The 25,245-nt window shown below is 40.1% G+C and overlaps 2 long non-coding RNA genes across 6 annotated transcripts in view; both read right to left on the reverse strand.

The window, feature by feature from the left end:
• Nucleotides 1-11,059, reverse strand: part of LOC141370139 (uncharacterized) — an 86,825-nt gene extending 75,766 nt beyond the window's left edge. For both annotated transcript variants that reach the window (XR_012373908.1, XR_012373909.1), the window contains exon 1: nucleotides 10,904-11,059. This is a non-coding gene — a long non-coding RNA (uncharacterized lncRNA). The remainder of the gene's footprint in view (nucleotides 1-10,903) is intronic.
• LOC141370137 (uncharacterized) lies at nucleotides 5,423-7,255 on the reverse strand. 4 transcript variants are annotated; one of them, XR_012373904.1, is made up of 4 exons: nucleotides 7,217-7,255; nucleotides 6,312-6,379; nucleotides 5,897-6,014; nucleotides 5,423-5,666 (listed from the first exon to the last, which is right to left on the reverse strand). It is a non-coding gene; the product is annotated as an uncharacterized lncRNA (long non-coding RNA). The 4 variants fall into 4 exon arrangements; XR_012373903.1 differs by having other exon boundaries at nucleotides 7,178-7,254; XR_012373906.1 differs by having other exon boundaries at nucleotides 7,186-7,248.
• Nucleotides 11,060-25,245: the final 14,186 nt, after the last annotated feature.

Here is a 25,245-nt window from a genome sequence, read left to right on the forward strand (position 1 = left end):
GTGTGAGCAAATAACAACCCACAGCCCCAATCTGCCCCGTTGTCTCTTTATAAAACTTAATTGGAACACTGTGATGCTTATTCACTTAACGCACTGTGTATGGCTGATTTCACACCATGACAGCAGAATCCAGTCGTTGCAAAAGAGATTGTATGGCCTTTAAAATCAGAACTATTTACTATCTAGCCCTTTCTAGAAAAAGCTTCCCAGCTCATGGCTGTAGCATTACCTCTTCTGGTATAGGCCTCCTTAAATGTGTACAGTTCTTTCCCATCAATCATGCTTAACTGGTTTACTGCTGCAAGAATATGAATAGCATGGAAATGAGCTGAAGCATGGATTAAAAATGAATATTTGAAGTATCCTTAAACTTGCAGGTGCCACAGTCAGCACGATGATCCTCTAACTCCCTTTGACTATCTTGAACAGAGCACAGGGCTTCCAAAAATGTACAGACCTTTAGAGGAGTATGTTCCAGACATTACACAAGCTCTTCGAAGATTTTCAACTATTATTTAGCCAGCTCAAAGCAACACACTGTGATCATGAGAGAGGATTATGATTTATGAAATAGTGCAGCAAAGCAAAAGGTAGAAGTCACATCTGCACCAGGAGAGGTATTTATAACACAACCATCATCGGCCCCCAAATTTCAAGACCTTTTAAACCACTTTAGCTTAGGGTGCATTTCAAGTGCATTTTCAACTAAAGACCAATGATCACAAGAACCTTAAAAAGCATATAAGTTAGGGGCGCCTGGGTAGCTCAGTTGGTTAAGCATCTGCTTTTGGCTCAGGTCATGATTTCAGGGTCCTGGGTTTGAGCCCCATGTTGGGCTCCCCCTCTTGGCGGGGGGGTTCTGCTTCTTCCTCTCCTCCTACTCATGCTCTCTCTCGCTAACGCTCTCTCTCACCTCTCAAATGAATAAATAAAATCTTTAAAAAAAATTAAGTTAGAAAATAATTCAAACTTTTAAAAATTTTTTAGCTGAAGTATAGTCAACATATACTGGTTTCCAGTGTAGGGCATAAAGATTAAACAATTCTATATGTTATAAAATGCTCATCATGATAAATGTAGTTGCCATCTATTACCATACAAAATTAGCCTAATATTATTGACTATTTCCTATGCTATGCTTTTTCATACCTGGGACTTATTTATTTTATAACTTATTTATTAATAAACACTTAAAATTATTACTAACACAGCATTTTAATATCTGTAATTATACTTGGGAGTGTCCGACTTTCTCATTCATTTACTATTTTCTATAAGCACTTCCCTTGACTATAATCTCTGAAACCTTCCCACAAAGGAGAAAAGAGTTATATTCTTAAAAATAGCATTTTTCTTTTACAGAAAATATCAATGTTGTGAGCTCTATATTTTACAAAACAGAAACATGGTTGGAATAATTTGACGATGAAATGAATAAAATTTGGAAAATATTTCCAAATTCCACTGGACAGAATTCTCTGAGGTTTTTAGGCCTGTTCATCTGAAATTTTAATACAAGACTTTACTCAAGATAGGCACTGCTGTGTCTGGCTTAATTCCTTAAGTCTTATTTTTTTTCTGTTTCTAAAGGCTATTGCAGATCAATAGCCCATTGTTTGTAATTTCTGCACTTGTTATATGCTGTAAAAAACATATTGTCAGGCTGAAACACCCAGAATTGCTTAGAATTCTAAGAAACTGATTTAAAAATAATTTACAAACATGATTCTAAGTTTAGAGAACATTCAACCTTTAGCTCGATGTGTCTCACGGATCTAAATTTAGCAAACTATAAAGCAGCAGTTCTCACTGGTTCCAAAGATGATCTAGTCCAGAGCTGGCTATCTTTCCAAGGTGATATGCCAAATATTAATGAGTTCACTCTTTGCTCTAGGAGAGCCTTGTGATTATGGTTTGAGGGGGATTTTCTGTGTTTAAGAACCTTCTTTTGACTAGCGCAAAGCAGCAATGGTCTGCCCCTTAATTGTGGATGTGGCAGAAGCAGCTTGGTGTTGATTTGCCAAGTCCTTCTACATATTTTATTTCATTCATTCTTGAGAAGAGGGTATTGTTACTACCTATTTTCCACAGATGTGGAATGGGAGTTCAAGAGGGTTGGATATGGAGCTAGGGTTCAAAGCCACATCTTTTAATTCCAAGATCCAATGTTGCAAAAAGGAGAGAAGGTGGTGGAGTTTGGACAGGTATCAGGAGTCAAAGCAGGCCACACCAGCAAACTGTGCTTGTCTCCAGTAGAGTCTGGGTATTCAAACAGTTGGACCTGCTGCAAAGTCAGGTTGCAAAGTAGATTCACAGCAAAGAAGAAAGACAAACATCATAACAATATAAATACCAGGAAATGTAGTGAACCAAAAGACTCAGTAAATAGTGGGGAATCAGGAAATCCTTGGAAGTTGAGGAGCAAAAGCAAAGTTGATGACCAAAAGTCTTGGAAAAGAGTCAGCACTCACAAAGTTACAAGACTCCCAGCCTGCACATGCTCGCAGGAGGAGGCCATGTGATAGCCCATCATCTCTGCAAGCTAGGAAGAGGCACCAAGTATTCCCCCCAAAGGTTTCAGAGAGAGTTTGATTCTGCAACCCCTAGACTCCACACTTCTAGGCTCCAGAACTGTGAGACAATAAATTTCTGTTTATGTTAAGCAAACAAACAAACGAACAACAACAAACAAAACAAAAACAGAATTGGGAGAACAAAGGAAAGGAGCAGAAAAGTGGATTCTTCTACTTATTTGTCGAGGCTTTTATTTTATTTTAATTTTATTTTATTATAATTTTATTTTATTTTATGTTTTATTTTATTTTATTTTATTTTATTTTATTTTATTTTATTTTATTTCAGGCACTCTGTTAGGTACTGAGAATGCATTAACATCACACTATCTCAGCTCTTTATAATTTTATAATATTGTAGGACAGATAGATAATCACTTTGCAAGGTTATGAGTCACGGAGGGAAAGCCATATACAGAGTTCTGTGGAAGCACAGATTAGAAATGACATAAGGACACATCGACAAGGTATAATCCTAATGACGGCTTCACACCCAGAAGCTTTCACATCATTCTGTGAATGTGGAGGTGGTGGCCGGATTGAAGTTTGTAGAGCGGAATGGTTGGGAACTCTTGGCCGGTTTGTGGATGAAGGATGCCTGTGGGACTATAGCCATACCGATATTTAACAGCAACCAATGACTAACCAGCTGAGACAGAATGAGTCAGGATCACACAGAGTTGAGTCTGGGAAATTATGTTGCCAGGAGGGAGGAAGGGAGGAGGCCTAGTCAGTGATACAAGAAAGGCCCAAAGAGGCACTCCACAATTTTGCATGGGATCAATTCTGACCTGAATTAACTAGGGTGATCATATAATGCATTGATTACATCTGGTATTAAGAGTCAAGTGAAGATCTGTAAGTAATTATCCATGGCAACTGGGACCAATGGTGATCTTACATCTCATCTGTGGAAATATGGCCACACCTCCTTTCTGAGCCTCCACTTAAATGGGACATTAATCTCTACCTCAGAGTTGAGAGCTTTTAATTAAACAACAAGAAAGAAAGCTATGTGAAATTCCTGATCTGCTATAGACAATACATATTATTGGTAAATCGCTAAATTTAAAAATCTAGGGTGTGTCCCAATTCCAACTTGGGTCTTATATCATCAATACACATTTGTTAACTGAAAGCAGAGACCACAAGAGCAATCAGGACCTTTAGAAGTTTGGGAAAGGACTCGAGGACTCTGCTATGTGAGACCATTCTTCATACGTTTCTGCCTGCCAAGGAGGCTGAACATACCATCAGTTTCTGCAATAGTCACAGAACAGTGCAGGCTCTACCTTCGAAATAGAGGTCATCCTCAGGGAGGTATCTCAGATGCAAAGCCAGACAACAGCAGACACCTTGGGGAATAGCTTTATGTTCCAATGAAACACCAAGCAACGTGTAAGCTTTTAAGTCTGAACATCACAGGCAAGCCCTTTCTCTGTGTCATCTTTTCCTTCATCTGTGCTTAGTGTATATAATGGCTGTCTTGGACATAGGACAGCAACTGCTCCAAACGAGCAGATCTCATGTTTGCTTCTCTCTTGTTTTATCAGAGCTGCCCACTAAATGTTGCAAAATTATGGCAATAAGCAGGTAGGCAGTTCAACTAAGACAGGGAAAACATTATCTTTGCTTTTGTAGGTGACGATTGGGTACTTGGGAGGTCTTCTACAGACAAGTAGAAAATGCATGCCCATCTCTTTTTTTGATTTGATGTAGGGTTTGCATAGCTCTTTTTATAATAGGGCTCAAGATTGAAGGCACAATGTTGAGGAGAATACAACAATCAGTGATTGTCTCAATCTATGGTGGTCCTAATAACCCATACTCGCAACCCAGATGTATCTACAGTGATTTATACAGGGCTTTTCTCATTGTATATACATTACTATTATCTGCTACTGAGTATCTCTTGACCTGGACCTTGAATCTCTTTACCACACAGTGTCTCTGCTTTGCTTCTGCCTAATGGAAACAATATTTTTTCTATGCTCTAGGACAGGGGGTATAAAGAGAACATCCTTTAAAAACAAAATAAAACAAATTTACATGAATAAAACATAGTAATGAAGAAGAAAAGAAACAATTTTCAAGTCTTGTTTCTTTAATTAAATAGCTATATGGGCTGGACAAATTACCTTATTTCTCTGAGCCTTGTATTTCTTGTTTATAAAATAATATCTTAAAACAATGATATCTATAAAATAAAGGTAAAGTTCTAGTGTCCTAGGATTCCATCATCTCAAAGCCAAGCCCCTCATCCAAGTAGAGTGTGGGATAGTGGTATGCATTGCTTATACCCTGCAGATGTTTTTAAAAAGAAAAGAAAAAGAACATAGACCCTCATTCCTGAGATGACCAGTAAGCCTTCAGGGAGCAGATGTCCTCTCTTATGGAACAAAATGCTTTTCCCTTTTTGTGAGGTTCAGAAAGATGTCAAGTGCCTCTCTTGGATGAGCATTTATTTTCCAGAATTAGAATTGATTTCGATGAAATGAAACATTCATCACAAGTGATAAAACACAAATGTATTTGTCGCAGCCTTAATAACATATGGCTATATTGAAAGCAGCTCTATTAACCCTGTGGTGACTTGGAGCCATGCTGAACGGTCGGAGCAAGTTCTCAAAGCCACAAGCAAACACTTGCACTTTATCCTCTAGAGGCCGATTTAGTGCAAAAATGAGAAGAGTAGAAAGAAGTAACAAAGGCAAGCACCCATTACTAGGTAAATATTTTAAAAACCTCAAGGAAAAAAAAACGTGAAAATGTTATGCCATACACAGTTTGAAGAAAAAGAAAATTTTCATTTTGATCTAATAAATATGATTTCAAGTTTTGCCAAGGTAGAGAGTTGTTTATTTGTTTTTTAGGTTCCGTTGTCCACAGTAGGAAGAAGCTTAAAAAAATTCTTTAGTTTGATCTTGTGTTTCTGAAAATGGCTCGAGTTTGTTGAACAGAGTATGTCTTGCTGCTGCTGCTGCTGAGGAATTGGGGTTCTTGTCCTGGTACCAGCCTGGGGTGTTTGCAGGTTGGTGGGACAGGGCTGAAAGCCCCGCACTCACTGCTTTATAGTCCGAATACGTTCAGACGCTGCAGGGAGAAGGGCAGAGGCCAGCGCTCAGGGAGGAAGGGGCTTTCGGTCTCCAACATTTGCTGAGCCCACCACTTCCCTCATCAGACTCAAAGTTCCAGGGATGAACCCCCCAGGTGGGCAAAGGAAGGCAGGAGATGGGACAGTGAGGGGAGGCACTCTCGGGGTACAGAATCCTTGACCACAGGGTCCAATGGCTCTGGGCCCATCACCAGGAAGCTGGGCATACCTCTGTCCTGTGCCCCTTAAATTCACAGTGGTAACTGTCGCCGGCATGGGCTGCTACTGCAGGTGCCACCTGAACAAGCCACGAGGGCTCATGGGAAATATGGCATTTGGGCTTGGACCTGAGGGTAAATCACAAGTCATTATGGGTCTGTAAACCAGCATGTCTGAATGTGCCAAATCACATATTCTTTAAGTCATTCCAGATAGGTGGATACCTATTCTTTGCTAAAACAGCTATCACTCCAATAATGCTGGCAACGAGAGAAACAGACATCCAGAGAAACATGTCATATAACACACAGCACCCGTGATAGACTGACTCGGGTGGAAAGGACTTTCTTACACCTAATTCTAATCCCTCACCTTAGCTGAAGTCCATTTCTGTCCCCAGAGAAGACATAATGGCCAGTCCTTACCTTATGCCAGGGTGTTCCACAGACACAAAGAGAGTTATTAGTTATGTCTTCATTTCCTTCATTGGTTTCTACAGCCAAATAGAAATTATATATATATATCACACTTCCCTGCACTGGGGATAGAGGGCAGGGACATTACAGTTTCTAGAAATACTTTCTGTATTTCCAACAGAACATTCTTAGAAACTTCAAACAACTACATGTAAGAAAGCAAATACATATTCTAATAAAACCAAATCATGCAACCAAATTGGTGAAATCATTTTAAGAAGGAAAATTCTGGCTTGGGTCCATCTGTTTCCCTGGGTATTCTGTGAAGTTCATGGTAGGTTCTTCATGCAGTGCTACCCTACAGCCTCTAGAACCATCCATCTATAGATCTCTTTCCTTTCCTACTATTGCCATTTGGCCAACAGTCAAAAGGCAAGCACTTTTCCTCTGATGAAAAATGAAAAGAAGGAAAAAGAAGAAGCTGAGAGCTACCCTGCCTCTGCTCTCTTCTTTCCAAAAGTTCCACCATTACTGTGATTCCCTAAGTTGCGTATGTGACATCAGTCCCTTAAAAGGAAAGATGGCTTGGTGAAATGACCAAGTAAACAACTTCAACATTCTTGCATCACCCCAATCCACATACAAATCCATGGCTCTCCCTAATCCATCTGTTGCAGAGATGACACAGGACAAATATTTTTTTTAAAAATTAGAGAAGTCATCCCAAACCTGGCTGCCAAGAAGTGAGCCCCACCTTTTTAGTTAAAAGCAAGCAAGCAAACAAAACTAGCCTTCCCTACGAGGCTGTAAAGTGAAGATGTCTAGCCAAGGAAATTCTAAAGGGTCTATCTACCAGGAAGCTGACATTTTCCTACCCACATACTTGTGGATATTTTTGGATCCTGGAAACATACAATAATGCCATGCCAAGGTCCTAGGCCCACTGGAAGAGACGACTCTGCAAAGTTGAGAGCTGTGGTATTTTAAGGTACCTTTATAGAATGTACCTAATTATGTCATCATAAGCCTGCATGAACACACATCAGAGCCAACATCTTTACATCATGCACACATGTTTAACATCTTACTAATACTTGGGAGCAGGAGAATAAAGCCTTTGTGTAACAACAAAAGGATCATACTGCTTCCTTCACGCAACACCCACATTGTGTAGCCAGACCCCCCGACACCGAAGCTTTTAATAAGCCACTTGCCCACAAATTAAACGAGATTCTTCTGCAATTCCATCACTAGAAAAGAATGTGATTTCAGCGTCACAAGAGTAAATAAAATAGTAATCCTAGTATTGTAAATTATGCATCTTTCATCTCAAAGGACAATAAATAAAGCATCTTTCATCCTATGAATCCCAAAGCAGTTAACAATTTATAAACGAACACATGGGAATCACTTGATTCATCACTGAAAGACATCCCGCCCTGGGATGCAGTGGTATTTTTTAATAGCACATACAAAACCATATTGAAAGATGAGAACCAAGGAAATACTATACCAATGACCTAGATTTGAGACATTTGAATAGAGGAGATAGAAACTTGATTGAAATTCACTCAGAAGAGTAGTTCTTCTCTCCCCCTGGAGCTCAGGAAGATGTTACTTTCACGACTTCCCGGACACAGAGATAAAACTCTTCAAAGTTCTTGCTGGAGTTCCCATTTCTTCTCACCCGGATTATTATAATACACATTTTTGAAGCAAATATTTGGTCATATCATCCACCTTTTGACAAACCTTGTCGCTTTCCTTTGTCTAGCAGGAAACTCAAACTTCCTAGAATAGCATGAAGGATCCTCCACCACTGAGTTATGGATTATGAAAGACCCTCCAATGTCCAGTTGTCCCACCTCACTTAGAGAGAAAAATGGACTCCTCCAAAGGTAACCAAAGTAATTTGATATGATTAACACTCGATGTGAGCATTGGAACTACAGAGGAAGTAAATGATATCTGTCCACACACACCATTATTTTAAGGACCATATAAAACCATGGGAAAATTAGATGACTTATCCAAATTCACATAGCTAGATAGAGACAAAGTGGGAATGATCCTGGAAGAGTTATTCTCAACTAGTGGGAGATTAGGATCCAAGTTAAGAATAAGGCAACCATATACTTTATCCCTCAAACTAGGACATGTATGATAATAAAACCAGCACATGCTCATAATATTTACGCCAATACAAGAGTAAACTGGGACTATCCAAGGCAAACTGGAGTATGGCTCGCCAAGTTAAGAAAACTGCCAGAATTTCCAAAAGGTTGGCATAAGGGGTCATAAGCAGTTTGATGAAGCCTATTTCATAGACCTGCTGCCTTCGAAACAGAGATCTACAGGTGGTCAACAACTATTTGGCTGGTCTGGTTTCTCTGGAAGATACAATGAAAAAGCATTGTAGGAGTTTTGAACTTTGAAAAGCTGTGTAACACTGTCCTAGAATCAGCACAACAAAATTCTTTCTGAGAGCCTATCAAGCTCTGTGCACTGCACTTGAAGCTGGGTCTTCTCACTTCAGTGGGATGAGGGGTGCTCCTAAAGAGAGGTGACACATGCAGAAAGAGAAGCTCTTCATCTTTGGCATTGTATGAACCTCTGGATGGGTGCCAAAGGCTTTACAAAAGTTGTATTTTTCTGTTCACACATTTGAGATATAACTTCATAAGTGATGACTATTACCAAAGACCACCTTTGCACCTGCCAAGTATGGCACTTCCTTAATGAACTAAGCATCTCTACCCATATCAGATCCTGAAGTTGGTTACGATCAAATACGACAAATGACATTTACTGAACTATTAATAGCACTCTGCAAATACTTGTGGTTTTCTTAAAAAGACATCTTTTCAAATACACATTTGATGCTGAGACCCTTTGATCTCAGAATCCAGGACAATAGGTTGGATTGGCTTCTTATAAGGGCCTCATATCATGTCTTCCCCAGTCATAAGCACTGTGTATGTAATAGTTTTTTGCTTTTGGCTTTTCTTTTTAATATTGACAGTATCAACCCTGTGATATGCTTTACACATGTAAGCATTCAATCAATACATGGATTGATACTTAGGATGTGATCTACAGGCAGTCAAGAGTAGTGTTTGAGAATATTAAGAAAGAATGACTTGTTTCTAGCCCTGGTTTCTTAATACACTGCAGAGCTCAGAATAGGGTAGGTGTTCAGTAAATATTTGTTGAGTAAGTGTTGAAAGAATGCCTATAAATCTTTCTCTCCTCACAATGACTCAAACATATAAAGTGGAATGATAGCCCCTGGGCTAGGAAGGTTGGCCTTCATGATCTCCCCATTTGCTTGCCTGATTCCAGGTGGTGACAGTACAGCTTGGCTGCCTCTGCTTCAGCCTCCAGTTCTAAGCTTTCCTAGAGCCTTATAAGATAACTCATCTTTTCTTCACCCTAAACAGATTCAGGAACAGACGGATATCCCACGGTGAAAAAGGAAAGCTCTATGCTTGGTAAAGATGTAACTGTCAAGACAGGCCATGCGTTATCCCAATATTCACCCTTCTCTGAACCTAACTAGCCCAGCGATGCAGACTCCAAAAGATGCTGGCTCTTAACCATTGGACCTGTCTTTGTAATTGAATTCCAGGTGTGGACCACCACCCATTCTGCGGGGCACCATCATGTTGCACCTGTCCATTCACCAAAAGCTTTCTTGCTCAAGTGGAATGAAACACAGATCCCTAAGAGTATTCAAATCGATCCGCTATTACCCACTAAAAGACAAATCAACATTAGCTTAGGACCAAGCAAGTCTTTTCACATCTGGCATTATCTGGGAACAAGGCAGTCCAGATTTATGAATTTGCCAGATAAACGGTTTAGGAAATGGTAGACTCTATATGCAGACCACATGCAAGGGACTGTGTAACTCATAATCGGAATTAAATCTATGCAAGAAGAAAGTAGGGGTCCTAGAAGGTAAATCCTAGAGGATTTAGTTGTAAATCCTCAAGAATCCCTGAAGAGATTGAAGGGAATGCTGGGTTTCCCACAACACATAGGGATTTGAACAAATTCTATGTGAATCTCAAAAGAAGAAGTGACTCCCAGATAACATGGGAGGTAAAGCAACAATGTGGGCTAGAGACTCAGGGTGTTTTCAACCAGTCCATGGCTCTTTCCAAAGATCCCTTTGCCCTTCACATATGTGAAAATGTGCTCTATAAACCTGCCCGAAATGGAGAGGAATTTTTAGACTGTAACTTTATAAAGGACAGGAGTGGTGTTTTTATTTATATGTACATATATATGGAAGAAGAAACATGGTGTGCTTTACATAATGCACAGCACGGTTTTCTTCCCCTTTCTGCCCCATCACCGCTAATCAGAGCTCTTTCAACAGCACAGGCAGCTGAGGAAGAACAGCCATTCAGGGCCAACCCCCGGCTTGTTTCCACTTGCCACCTAGGTGAGAAGCAGTTGCAGGGCCAGCTGCCCCCGGAGTGACTCCGTTTGCCCTGCCTCCCCACTGCCCCGGGCCCTGCCCACACCTCTCCCAGCCCAACTGCAGGGCTTCTTAGAGAACCCTGAGGCCCCAGCGTTACCTGGCAACCGCGCACCTGTGAGTTAGGTCAGCCAGGCGGTGGTAACCTCTGTGTTCCGGCTTGCGGGCTTCCAGTGTATTCTTACGCTCCCTTATTCCAGCTCACTCCCCCAGCCCAGGGAAGAGAACTGAACTGATTGTTTTCCTTCTCGGTTTCCAGGAGACAACAGATCCACTGATTAGCTCGCCACGGAGTGTCCAAAAAAGCTAAGGTATACACCGTAGTGATAACCTTGAACATGTGGCTTTTCCGAAAGTGTCCGGTTTTATTTTGGGAAATGTATCTATCTACCAGCGAACCAGGTCCTTCACTTGGGAAATTTAAGAACTCTGAACAGTTATCATAAATGTATTTAAAAAGAGAATTAAAAGTTATGTAACAATTACTTTGTTTTTGTTTTTGCTTTTTTGGTGTGTTTTTTGCTTGTTGCTTTGATCTCAGTTTCTCTCCAGCCTCTTTCCATCAGAAGGGGCTCATGGTGTCAAGTTCGGGGAGAGAGTTGATGCGGGACTGGCCTATCCCACCGGCTCAGTGAGCAGTGTTGGGGTTTGACAAGCAGTAACCCTGGAATGAACCCAGAGGTCCTGTTCCTGGCATGGAAACCTGACATTGACCTCACTTCCTGTCTGCTGACCTTGCTTCTCTAGGACTCCATTTTCTGGAGGCAGATGAACATCTGTAAGGACAGAGAATGAGGCTGCTTGCAGTGCCTCTTCCTTCCATTGCCCCAAGGGGAGTAAATCAGGGCTGGGAAGAACCCAGCCAGATGTGGATGTCTGCATGCTGCTGGGGCAACCTCAGTAAATATTATGTAAACGTTTCTCCTATCCCCCTTAGTGCAGTAAGGAAAAAAAAAATCTGTTCTCATTTTTCTATGTACCATACCACTAGCTTTGTAGTTGTAGGCATGGATTAGGCTTCGGTGAAAACTGACCTTCCCTGCTCCTCTGGTTTTCTTTCCCCCTGATCCCAACCCCTCCTCCACCCACCCCGCAACTCCTCCAGTTATTTCTCTCCCCTTCTTTCCCCTCTCCTTCCCCACTTCCCCCACTTCTCTTTGTTCTCCATCCTCCATCCCATCCATACTTATCCCATTCTTCAGCCATTCTCTGCTCCGTCTGAAAATGGCCCATTTGGGTGTTTAAACGTCTATGAAAGGGGTTTTCTGAATCATCCTGTTTGTTCAAAAGCTGGACTATCAAGAAAGCCAAACTGTAAAGTAAGCCAGGAATCCAGTGGCTTCCAAAGACTCCTTGTGGAGGTGCAAATATTGGTTGCTATTGCTCTCATCATTTCCATTTCTTGCTTTTGGGGCGGGGGGGGGGGGGGGATGGCCTTTCTGAATCACCCTGCTCCCTTAAAGCTTTGCACCTAAGGGTACTTATTTCCCAGCTACTTTATACATATCACCCTCAGGTTAAATCCTCATAGGCTTTGAGCTGCTAGAACTTACCCTGAGCTATTTACCCCCCAGGGCTCCTTTACAAGTATTCCAGGGCTATGATGTGGAGGTCAAGGTGACTTTGAAATTCCTTCCTTTTCTTCCTTCCTGCCTTCTCACAAAGATTCAGACATTTTCTTCTAGTCAAAACAAACAAACAAAAACTGTAATGTTGCTAGTGTTGATTTTTCAAATGTGTTACTTTTTAAAAAGATTTTAGGATAGGAATGGAATACCAAACAAGCTGTTTTTTAAGAAAATGAAATCTCTCCCTTTAGGGGTCTTTTATAATTTATTTTGTTTTCCAATACTGGGATTTTACAAACCTGTTTCTCTCTTAACAATCTTACTTGAAAAAAAAAATCTCCAGCTCTCTCTCTCTCTTTTTTTTTCTTTTTTTCCTTTCTTTTTTTTTTTTTTTCCTGATAGGGTTGATTGTGTTTTGAGTTTTCTTGTTTTAATAAGAAACATTTACATGTTTTATGTGCTGTATATATATAAAGAAGAAATCATTAGCAATGCCCAAATTTAATAGCCTAAGAATGTATAGCATAATATACTGCAGTGTCACTGAGAGAGTGAAAAAGATTTAACATAGGACTCAGGGGGAGAAAGTATAAACTGTGTGAAACTATTACTACTCCAACTAGTTCTAAAAGAGCTCAATGTGAAACCAACCAGAAAATGATCATCCCACAACTATAAATATAAAGCACTAAAAAAGACAAAAGCTCTCCAGCATTGTGAAAAATCCATAAATAAAAAGCACCCCCAAAAACATTTGCTGGCAAAAGTATTTAGTGTGGCAATAAAAGAGAGTATTTGTTTTCTTTATATTAAGTGATTTTTTATGGAATCTGTACAATTAAACACTGCATAAGAGCATAAGAATTAGTTTATGTTTGGCACCTAGTTGGGTATAGAATTAGGAAGATGTGGAATATAAAGTAGTTATATGCTTTTACATTGTACAGTCAAGGTTATTTGGAAGGTCTTGTTAAATAAAAAGCATTACATACTGGAAAAAAAATCCATTCTTTGAATGTCCACATATACATATATACATAGGAAAACACAATATGAAAAGGGGTTTCCTTTCTATGGCTTTGTATTTTGCACACAAAGGTTGACATGTAAACAGAATGACATTTTGAGGTAGATAGCTCTGTTTCAGGGTGATTCTATCAGGCCAATCTTCGTATCAAAAATATTTTAGTTAAAGAATATATTATCTCATTTTATTTTGTTGATACTCATTAGGCTACGTGACTTTTTTAAAGATGGAGTTACCTGTTGTCAGCTAAGAGAAAATCATAACAGTTCTAGGCACTAAGTACTAAGCACTTAGGACCAAGAAAGAGCAAAGGACCAACTTAACAATGTATACAAAATATCATCTTGATTCAAGTCAAAGACTTCCAAGTCTCAGCCAAACATTGCAGATCATGGGTAACAAACCTGATAAGGACAACGATAAAAGTAGATTTACCTTATATATGTTTTGTATGTTGCTGAGACCAAGTAACTAAAGTGTGTGGGCCAGATGTTTCTGCCCTCTCTTTCACTATGGGGCACAGAGGAAACTGGGGTACCTGGTGGGCAGGAATGCTGATAATGAAGACACAGCAACCTTTGCCTCCACCCCAATATCATTAGCAAAAGATTCGCTAATGCAATGTCAAGGGTGCCATATGCCCCTCCAATGTCTGGACTCTCCAGGAGCCATGAAAGGAAACTATTACCACTATTAGTTTGGACCATAAGCACTTTCAATAGTTGTCTTTAAAAACCCATTAAGAATAGCAATTTCATATGGATTAAAACTAATAGTTTATAGACAGTACAGAACTTGATCCATTGAGAATAGTGTGCTTATTGCAAAAGAAAGGTTCTAAAGTGATCTAATTCTACTTTTTTTTCAAGTGTCTCCTCTCTGAGAGTGAAAACTTCCAGGATGATATAGCTGGTCATCTCAAAGATTAAATCTAGTATGTCACTTCAGAATTTGTATGGAACTTTTATGCATATTAACCTCTGTAATCTTCATAACAATCCTTTGAGAAAGGTATTGTTACCACCTTTTAAAGTCAGGGACCCTAAGGCAAAAAGCAGCTCAGTGATTTGCCATAGGTCACGGAGGTACTAAGTGGTAAAGCCTGGTTCTGGTTCAGGTTCAAGTTTTCCTTTCCAGTGTTCTTCCCTCTATTCCGGTGCCTATCTCAGGAACTAAAAATGACCTGTAAACAATTACAGTGTGGAAAGCACTATGATCTATAATGATTCTACAAAGATGGGGGTGGATCAGGGAAAAGGCAGATTTGAAGCGGGTTCCAGGGTTTCAAATCTACACAAACAGGGAGGGTTTCTCCTGTATTGACAAAAAGGGGGAGGATTCTTGGGAAGAAGTGGGGTTTGGAGAGAAAGATGGTAAGTGTGTTCTTAAGCTTGCTGTTTGAACTTTTATAAATTCTGCAAGTGGAGGTAGCCAGCAGACAGAGAACTCAGGAAGGAGGCTGAGAATCAGGATAGGTTATTACAGGACGCGGGATGAGATCGGCCAAGGAAAAGACTGACTGGAAATGGAGTGGCCAGAGTCTCAGGAAAACATGGAGGGTGGGGGGAGAACACATATATTCAGAAAAATGGAAAAAGTAAAGTCCCCTTTCAGAAGGTGGAAAGATTAGCCTTAAAATGGAGAAAGATTATACTTGCTCAAAGATAAAAGTCAAACAGTGTAGTAAAGGCAGAAAGAGATTGTGATGTGGAAGAGCTGAGAACTTGCTTGTTGAATAATCCCAATGTTCTCATGAACGATAAAGGAAAGAGGTGGGTTATGTTCTCAAATGTAATATTTGGCGACAGCTACTGGGGGAAGGTTAGAAGAGAGGGACTGGAGATGGATAAAAATGAAGCTGACTTGAACCTGCAATGAGAAATCATCACACTCAGCTACCAGAATTTCTCGCCAGAGCAGAGAAATAGAAGAATTTGAGCAGGTTTAGGAACTAACAAGAAACATATGTTCTCAGGTCAAAAGAATGAGAAGGATTTTAACATGACATGAGAAGATAGCTAAAATGGCTAGACATAAAGTCGAGACTTATCCAAGTAAGAGAGAATGGGAAGAAAGAAAAATTGTAATAAATATGAACAACAGGGCCGGTCAGTGTGAGGAGCAGGAGGGATGCATGGGAATACAGTCTGTGTCGATTTGGGGGCTGGACCTAGAAGCTCAGACTCACCGGTTCTTTACCACTTCTGCTTTCATTTCTTGCCACTGACCACCTGTCCATCCCTTGAGAATGTTTGTGTTTCTAACCATTTGTCAAAACTTTCTATCTCCATTCTTTTACTCCCCATTTGCTCCTGAATACCCTTTGTATGGGTTTCCTGTGGCAGCTGTAACAGATCCACACGAACTGGGTGGCTAAAACAACAGAAGCTGATTCTCCCACAGTTCTTCTCAAGGAGAGAAGTCAGAAATCAAGATGTCAATAGGGCCATGCTCCTTCTGGAGGCTCTAGGGGAGAATCCATTTTTCTGCCCCTGAGCCTCTGAGGGCTGCCATGTGTACAAATCTTGGGAGATGCAATTCAGTCCACTATACTCTTCAGCCTACCTTCTACCCACATTTACTCCAACACACACACACACACACACACACACACACACACACACACATACACACATGACTCCTCTTAACCCAACCTTCACTAACAGCACAGATGAATGACCTCCCCTTTTTTTAGGTCTCACAATCAATTGTCAATTTTCATGAGATTTTCTATAAGATCAGGCATCCTCAGCAGCTAAGGACTTCTCCAAATACTCTCCTTGCTGAACTTTTAGGATTTCCAGTTTCCAAGCTTCTTCTGACCATTCCAATTTAAGCACATTGGCTCATACCATCTCCTCCCACCATCCATCTCTTGAATGGTGGTGTACCCCAGAGGAATTCCCCTTCTCTGCTCACTTTTTACTCTCTGGGCAAAGCTATCCACTCATAGAGCTTCAACTCTACATTTGTGTTCAGTAAATCCTATCTGTAACTCCAGCCTGACTTCTTGCCTGACGCCCACAGCAGCACCATCCAATGGAAACTTCTGCTGTCATATTCTATATCCACACTGTCTAACACAGTAGCCATTGACCATACATGGCTACTGGACAGTTGAAATGTGGTTAGCTACTGAACAACTACATTTTTAATTTTTTTTTCTTTCAAATAGGTTTAAATAGCCACGAGTGGTACTGGCTACCTTATCAGATGGTGCAAATCTAAAGTCCCGTCTACCTTATGGGTGGTTCATTCTAATGAACTTCTTTCTATTCACCCAGTATGTCTTTCCACTGGGTAGGTAACTGTCTTCCAGGAATCAACTGTTACCTCCTCTGAAAAGTCTTCTCAACAACTCAGGTTAAATGATCTGATTACACTCCTGTCTTTCCACAACTCATTTTTCATTATATTATTAGATAAGATGACATTATATATTATAATAAATATATTACACATATTATTATACATATATATCCATCATTTTATAGTTTTATATGTTTGTGTCATGAACTCCTCAAAGAGAAAGACTATATCTTACCTTAATTCATTCTGTAGTCTTTGTAAGCCAGCACAGGACCTGGTAACTTCACACTGAATCAATAAAAACGTGAGTGACTGTATGTTGATTGGCGGTCACCTTGCATCATCTGAGACAAAGCTGAACAAGGTGCAGGATCTAAAAAACAAGGAGCTTTTGGCTGCTTTCATAATCCCCTCATGAGAATGGCTAAATCCAGGTAATTCATGGAGGTTTTGCATCCATCAATTTGATGATAAAAAAGAAAATTGTATTTTTTGTTTTGTCTTTTTGGTTTGGGTTGGGTTGGGTTTTGGTTTTTAATGAGTTACAGCTTTAGGAACCTTACAAACTAAAAGTTCACATGGTTAACTGGGTAGATGAGCCATTTGGCTGTCACCCTTCATGCTTAAAGTGCAAATCATTCCAAGCATCGCTCTTCTCTGAAATCTGAAATATGGTGATTTGGAGAATTCCAAATAGTGGTGCATAATTCTTCAAAACTGTAGTTAAAAGGGAAAAAAAGAGCTCATATTTTTGTTAAAGAGGAAAGGAGAGTAAAAGTGAAAACGTTCTCTGATTTTGGCATAGGATGTGGGTGGGTGTATGCAACTGCTAATGGGGTGAAGGGCTGCGTGTTAGTAAAGGGTTAGGCAGGCATACGGATTGCAGGGAAGGAGACGCATGGAGACTTTTTCTGATCCTGTGCATTCAGCGCATCCTTCATCACCTATGGCTGCTCTTTTTATGAGAACTGGCACACATCTTTAGCTGCTTTAGCTGTTGGCTTCTAGGCTTAGTTTAACCCACAAAGAAGGCACTCATTCACATTTTAGCTATCACTTCCATTAAACTATGCAAATACTAGTGGTACCTAATGTAACTGGATAAGGCACAACCAAATAAATATAGCCCCTAAATACCTTAATTATGAGGTACCTAGAAACATAGTGGTGATATTTACTGAAAATAAATACCTTAACTGGAAACTTAAGATTTTCCTTCCTAAGTATACGGAAAAACCAAATAATCTGCACAGAAGGCAGGGAGTAGCAATTCCATTAAGATATTACATGAAAAAAAAAAAGCTCTAGTCCCATTTTGTCTATTTCAAGCTCCATTTTGCTCATATTGTAACTTAGAGAATCATTCAGAGAAACAGAGTGGGAGGAAGAATATGAGCTATATTTCGTTTGAACTTCAGATACATTTTTCTTTCCTGTTTTATCTGAGCTTGCAGGCACATCTTCTTAATGAGGGTCTTCATATTTCTCTGCCTTTTAGAAATGTGTCCTGTGTGCCCTGGGACAACAGTCTCTGATTTTAGCTTTTAAATATGCTCATAATATAGAGTAATTTTTTTTCTTAGCGCTATTCATTGTTTTACCTGCGTTAGTGGGAATTATGGGTTTGATTAATGGGCTGAAAGATTTGGTCCTTTTTACTTTCCTTATCTCTTTTCCTTCCTGACGCATGATGCTTCCAACAGTCTCTGAATACCTGAGAATCCTAACAGCAAAGGGGAGTTTAAAATGCCTATGTTCAGTCATATACTCATGTATTCATTCAACAGACTGTTTGCACCAGGAATGATGCTTGGTGCTGGGAAGAGACTGCAATGATTTCAGGTTCTACTAAATCAAAATGAGATGGAGGGGGCGGCACCACCATTTCCCTCTACGTTAAACAGTGCCCACGGGCATGACAATGGAAATAGGTATGGAAAGAGAAAGTAGATACAGCAAGGTTTATTTATTCTGTTTTAATTTTGGTCACTACGTGGATTAGATAGATAATCAGGAAACACCTGTGTTCAGTGAGTTACTAAAAAGGTATGACACATGCTTCTGATGAAACAAACATCAGTCTTGGAATCCACAGGTGTTACAAAAATAACCACAAATAACCAGGCAACTAATCCCATCACCACTGGGACTGCAAACTTTAGAGTCAAATATGCATATTTATCGCCCTAAGGAGCTCTTAAAGGTGAAGTACTGCTTAGGGGTTTATTAAGGGGTTCAGGAAAGAAGGATTATCTAACAAGGCAAAGTATTTGGGTTTGAGGAGCACAATTAAAACACAAGTTTCCGTGGGAGCTTCTTCTTGATTTATCTAACCACTAGAAATGTGCTATTTTGGCATGTCCACACCTTCCCATGCATGCGCAAAACCAGACAAGGAGGTGAATTTCTTTTATCCCTGGGCTGATCAAATAAAATGACAGTCTAGCACTAGAATAGCACTAATAGCAACCCTTTGGAAAATAGTGTATTTTTTCTCCATTTGGGCAAAATATGCGTAAGTTCACTAAAATAAGCTGGAAAATATTCCTGACTCGTTGAAATGCAATCTGTGAGCTCCAAAAATAAATAAAGATTGCTCCTAAGAAGTCTAGAACATGATAGGATGCAAAGCAGTGGTAACAGATTAAGTGCTCTCATGCTCCCAAACATCTGAGTCAGCCTCTTCTGCCTGGTTACCATGAAAATAAGATGTGCACAGAGATCTTAAATTATAACTTTTCTCACAGGTCCTCAGATCTGGAATCTTAAATAATGCGTTTGCTGAGACATAAGCAGTGGTCATAACTGTGTGTGTGTGTATTCTCTCTAAAAGGTAATATAAGCCCACACTAATATTTCATATTTATCGAGAGGCATAAGTGAAGCCTATAACAGTGCTGCTATTCTAGAAAAAGGTAAATAGTCTCTTTAATTGTAAAAGAAATACATTCTGCTTAATCATACACCCACGTAGGTATGTACATACGAGCTCCCGTTCCCTGCCCTCCCCCCCACCCACATCTCATTTGATCCTTAATAAAGAAAAAGGAGAGAGTCAAAAGTGTTTATGAAGTTGATTACAAAGCAAAACCTCAAAGCGATGCAGCCAGGGAAGATGTAAATGTACATTTCACAGGAAGTTTGAGGTTGTTCATGTTTCTGCCCAAAGGAGGAGCCATTTGCAGATCAATTTCAATCAAGAAGTTGTTCTTCACACCAAAAGGGCGTGTTTTATACATGGCTGAGTAGAACGCAGAGCTCACTTAGATGCCAGAGAGCTAGAGCAGAAGAGAGGAGTGCAATTTCCATGGTGATAAGTACTTCCTGGAAAAGGATTTTATCACATGGCCCCGAAAGAGGGAAATGCCATCCAAAAAATATTCACCATGGGCTTTGAGCGGATGCAAACACCGAGTCTTGCAATTTTGCAGAAATAGTAATAAAAGATTTGATAGAAGAGCATATCCATCTCAGAATAGAGCTAGAGTAGCCTAAGGACATGCAATAAGGAATGACCAGAAATTGGACTGATGGTACCAGTTCTTCACCCTTTCCTTTATTTTTACTCCTTACCATGTGAGCTGCATTTTCTTCCCCCCACCCAAAGACAGAAACAAAGACGCTTCCTCACTTTGGGTTTGATCCTGTTACTTGCTTTAACCAATGGAATGTTAATGGAAGTGATAGGACCAAAGTCTTTTTAAAAGGTTTGAGTGATTGGGCTGTCTTTTTGTACTTCTGCCATTGTTAAAAGAACTAATAATCAAAAAAAAAAAATAAGTACTTGCCCACCAAGCTAACTACTGACTCCAGCTGGAGGAAAAGAGATAACGTGAGCCTGTATCTGCTTACAATGGCGACAGTGAGTCATGCATCTGTCTACCTTCTGCTCCGGGAGGAGGAATGTTTATTTTGTAAGTCTCTTCGATTTCTGTAGTTATTTGTCATGCAGCAATAGCTAACTGATAGAAAGAGAATAACTGGATTCAAGTATATGAAGACATTGCCTTTATTTTTGGGAAATAAGAAGCTACTAAAAGGGATTCAGTTTTTTTTTTTTTAAGATTTTACTTATTTATTTGACAGAGAGGTAGAGAGAGAGAGCACAAGTAGACAGAGCGGCAGGCAGAGGGAGAGGGAAGCAGGCCCCCTGCTGAGCAGGGAGCCCGATGCAGGACTCGATCCCAGGACCCACGGATCATGACCCGAGCCAAAGGCAGACACTTAACCAACTGAGCCACCCAGGCGCCCAGAGATTCAGGTTAAATATAAGGAAGTTAGTATCATTAACACCTTTTTAAATTTATTTTTTATTTTTTTAAAGGTTTTATTTATTTATTTGACAGAGAGAGAGACAGTGACAGAGAACACAAGCAGGGGGAGTGGGAGAGGGGGAAACAGGCTTCCCATTGAGCAGGCAGTCCGATGTGGGACTCAATCCCAGAACCCCAAGATCATGACCTGAGCTGAAGGCAGACGCTTAACCGACTGAGCCACCCAGGCGCCCCAACACCTTTTTTAAAGAAGGGTTTCAGGAATGGGAAAGACACATGCTGGAGCCTCAATTAGCCTCTAGAAGAAACAAATCAACTGATCTTTGTTTCTTCTTTCTTACTTGATCCTTAACATAAAATCACAGATAAGCCAATAGAAAACAGAAATTCCACCTTGTTAAAAAACAGACTTTCTGGCAGTTTCTTGAAATAGATAAGAAATGTGTCCTTTATGCCAGCCTACCTACCATGTTACAGAGAGTTACTCTAGTACTTTGCTAAGTCATATGGTTTAATTGGCCCTCATTAACTGGAACCCAGTTTCTCAGAGCAAATGCTTTTCTTAATCAGTTAAAAAAGAGAGAAACATATCAAAACTAAAAAAAAAATCTTTTAAACTAAACTTTGAGTTAAATTAAGAGTTTTTATCTTCTTAAATTGTAAGTTGGTGACAATCAAGAAATTTTCAGAGAGTGTCTGGATGAGTTTGCTTACATTTGCATATACTGTGTACAGTTGTCATGGTGCTCACTCTAGAGTCAGACAGATGGAGGTACAGATCTGAGCTCTGACACTTAATAGCTATGTGACCTTCCCTGGGAAGTTAGATTCTGAGCCCTGGTTGCCTATGAAGTAAGAAAATGATGTACGTGGTAAGTGTTTAACAAATAGTTGCCACTACCACTATCACCATCAATACCATCATCATTACCAAAATCCTCATCTTCATCATCATCACCATTCACATAAGAACTTTTGGGGAAGATGAGATATGATCCAAGCTGTACCGTAGGAGATGAGTTTGACAGGAGTGCTCAGAATTAACTGGAGAGGGTGAGCAAAGTAGAAACACTAATGGTTTCATTTAGAATAGCTCCATCTTTTCCATCATCCGCTCGGAATATCCCACGTGCTTACACACACTGGAGTTGGAGTAGAAAACTCAGTACTACAACACAGATAAGAATGCTGGCATTTCTGCCTGAAGGGAGTCATGGCCAAAGATTGAGATGGAAATATTCCCTATCCCCACTTTGTTCAGGAACTCAGGGCTAACTAATGGACAGACAGACTGCAGACTCGTGCCTAGAGAGCTTGCCCTCAGTACTCGCTTGTGATGCTCCTACATGGTCTCTTTGCTGTTTCTGCTGCCAGCCATCTGTTATCATGGCAGAATGCCAGCTTACAGGATAGTTTGCTGGCTTTGCAGAAGCCCAGGGGCCAAGAAAGGGTTTTCAACAAGAAGCCCCTTATGAAACTCACAAGCATGCCTGGAGAGAGCTCTTGGTTGCCCCTCCTCCTCCCCACACAGCCATGCTGAGGGTGATTTTTTTCCTTCATGACATTTTGTTTTACCTGTTGATTTAACTAGTTGGGTCTCCAATCTAAATCTTAAAATCTGGAGAGGAAAAACCACGAACCATGCATCAGTACCTGGGGCTGCCAAACAGACAGGTGGTGTTATCGCCTGCTTCTTGGCAGGGCTAATGGGAAGCAGCAGGATTTCCATCAATACTCTGCTAGCACCTTCCCTAATTCCCCAACGTGCTCCTTTTTCCTCCATGATACCTCCCTGTTTCCCCAATCCTTACATTATCTGTAAGAATTAGCAAAGATTTCTTTGTTCTACTTGCCTTCCACCTATGTCCCCATTAATTTCAAAGGAAAACATGAAAATACGTACCTAGAAGTTATTCTTGTAAGACACAGAGAAAGAGATTTAAATACATTTGGTGTTTTAAGCCAATGCTTCTGTGTGACTAGAATATATTTGATAATTATGTGAAAGATCATATATCCTTTGGAGCTGATAGAACCAGAAGAGTAAATGTCAAATTTTAAGTCAGTAAAATAAAAATTTTCAACCTAATGATCAAGAGCATTTTCAGTTTATATTCTAGTAGGTATGAGCTTTAAAAAAAAATAGAGAGAGGTATTCAAATATCTTGAGCATGTGGCAATAAGTACAACAAAAACTCCATGGCCAGTCCTCATAGATATTTGTGACTATTAAGGAGAAAGTGCAGAGGTAAGAGTTTAAATGTCACCTGATGATAATAAGAATGTTGATTTTAGGCCAATAGTCACTTATTCATCATTCAACAACTGTGGACTGGGCATTGAGCATAGGACAAGGCACTGAGCTGAAGATTAATGACCAGAAAGCAAATCAACCAGAACACCTCCAGTCAAGAATTTCACCATCTAGGAGCACCTGCGTGGCTCAGTCCATGGTCCAACTCTGGATCTCGACTCAGGTCATGATCTCATGGTCCTGGGATTGAGCCCCCCATCAGGCTCCTCACTCAGCTGGGAGTCAGTCTGCCTGTCTCCCTCTCCCTCTGCCTGCACCCCCTTACCCCACTCACATGCTCTCTCTCTTTCTATAATCAATAAATAAATCCTTAAAAACAAAAAATGATTTCACCATCTAGTATCATGTGTGTATGTGTGTCCAGACAAACACAAAACAAAGCAGAAATGCAGTGATGGGTCACACACAGCTATTATGGTATTATGAGACTACTTCCCGCAGCCTGGAGGGAATTAGGGAATGCTTCCTGGAAGAGATCAGAGGCAGGTTTCCTCAAGACTTTGAATTCATAAAACACAAGAAGGACTAGATATCACTTATCCTTAAAAAGGTTGGTTGATTCTATGCATCTATTCCCTATTCAAATATGGCTAAATTTCTGGGTTAGATTTAAAAGAATCTATGGAATGGGACTAATTCTTGTGCTTTGTCACCACAGGATGTATGTAAAAATCCACACAGATAAAGAAACTGCATAACGGAAAATTATTACCATTTATTTTTAATATGCCTTTTCATCTACTGAAGGATCAAAAGGAGAAAAAAGAAAAAGAAAAAACTGTGACGGATATAATGAGTGGTATTTTCTTGTCTACTTCAGAAATGAAGTTTTCCAGATAATCATGTATTCTAACTTAGGACCAGCACTTTGTGGCTGTCTGTCCCCCTCTCTGGCTTCAGAGGGTCGACACAAGCCCCCGGTAATGGGCAAACTTGTCCACTCCTTCTAGCATCGGTAAGACAATTTTCCTCTCCTGAAACTTCCTCCACATTAGGGGTGCCTCATTGTTTACATTATGGGTGGGATACAGAATAAAGAAGTTGCAGATGCTGGCTGTTGAGCTGACTTCTTAAGAAATGAGCAAACAGAAAAGACTAAGGTTCTGATTCCCCAATACAGATAGATAATTACAAGTGATATGTTTTCTTCTAAATAACCCAAGTCGCCTCCTGACCCTCAGGTTATAGTTAAAGAAGGAGCTCTTCTGAAAATGTGCTTAGTCTCTGTCTGAGTAAAGGCAATACAAAGGTGTAGAATGACTGACAGGAAATCGACAAAATAGAAAAAAAATTGTGATAGAATGTGGTGTATTACCACTGACCAGAGGGGCAGAAGACTTGAATTCTGGACCCAAGCTAGTCACTGCTTTGCTGAGAGAACACCCACAAAGCATTCAATGGGATCTTCATTTCTCCACCTATTACATACGGAGAGTCAACCAAGCAATTCTCAGGCTCCCTTCCGGCTCTTGGTCATTCAAAATCTTGAACCAAGAAGCCCCATCCATGAACTGCACCCATGGCACTGATGGTCCCCTTCACTCTCGTTGCCCCATGGAGATATACTAATGTGCGTGAGAAGCCTGTAATGGACTATGCCCTTCTAAAGGTCAAATGACAGCTTTGCAACTTCTATTATGTGTAACCTTTCAGTTAACTCTTCGTAGATAAAGAACCTTATTTAAATCTTATGTGTCGAGACAAAATGATTAACTTCCCTAAAAATTCTGCTGTTCTGCTTCTTTCTATTACTGCCTAGTAATATTTGTATTGATATTTCAGAAGCAAAATAATTAAACATGACTTTTTTCTTTTTTTCTTTTTTTTTTTTAGAGCATCCCAAAAGAGGTAAGCTCCTGGATTCTATTTGAGTCAACTTTTAGGATTAGCTCTCTCTCAGAAGGTGGGAGGCCCGTGGGGGAGGTGATATTTCAACATCTAAACATTTTAAATGAGAAACATGTG

The sequence above is a fragment of the Callorhinus ursinus genome, unplaced genomic scaffold (genome assembly GCF_003265705.2).
Source record: "Callorhinus ursinus isolate GAN/ISIS: 27379988/994484 unplaced genomic scaffold, GSC_fseal_2.0 scaffold26, whole genome shotgun sequence".
NCBI classification, from domain to species: domain Eukaryota; kingdom Metazoa; phylum Chordata; class Mammalia; order Carnivora; family Otariidae; genus Callorhinus; species Callorhinus ursinus.